Genomic DNA, 250 nt, shown 5'->3' with positions numbered 1-250 from the left:
AATCTGATGGTTGTGTGTGAATCTGATGGTTGTAAATTTAATCTAATATGTGAAATTTAGAGATGTAGCTATATGAAATCCTTTTTGTTGTGTAAGTCAGTTAGTATTCATTCATTCATTCTCGGACCAATTTTCTGTGGAAAAATAATTTATTAAGTAGTCTACAATGTATTTTTTTAAATATATTTTTCATGTGTATTTTCCTCAATAATGAAGAATCTAGAGCAAGATATATTGATTTGAAGAGTTA

At 26.4% G+C, this 250-nt stretch overlaps 1 protein-coding gene across 1 annotated transcript in view; it reads left to right on the top strand.

Annotated features, from left to right (window-relative positions):
- The window catches only part of LOC119592217 (rab3 GTPase-activating protein non-catalytic subunit-like), a gene marked incomplete at its 3' end in the record, with an annotated part of 43,875 nt that overhangs the window by 29,580 nt on the left and 14,045 nt on the right, over positions 1-250 (top strand).

This window comes from Penaeus monodon, chromosome 29, assembly GCF_015228065.2.
Source record: "Penaeus monodon isolate SGIC_2016 chromosome 29, NSTDA_Pmon_1, whole genome shotgun sequence".
Lineage (NCBI taxonomy): Eukaryota > Metazoa > Arthropoda > Malacostraca > Decapoda > Penaeidae > Penaeus > Penaeus monodon.
The sequence above is the reverse complement of the archived record's forward strand: the minus strand, read 5'-3'. Positions and strand labels throughout refer to the sequence as shown.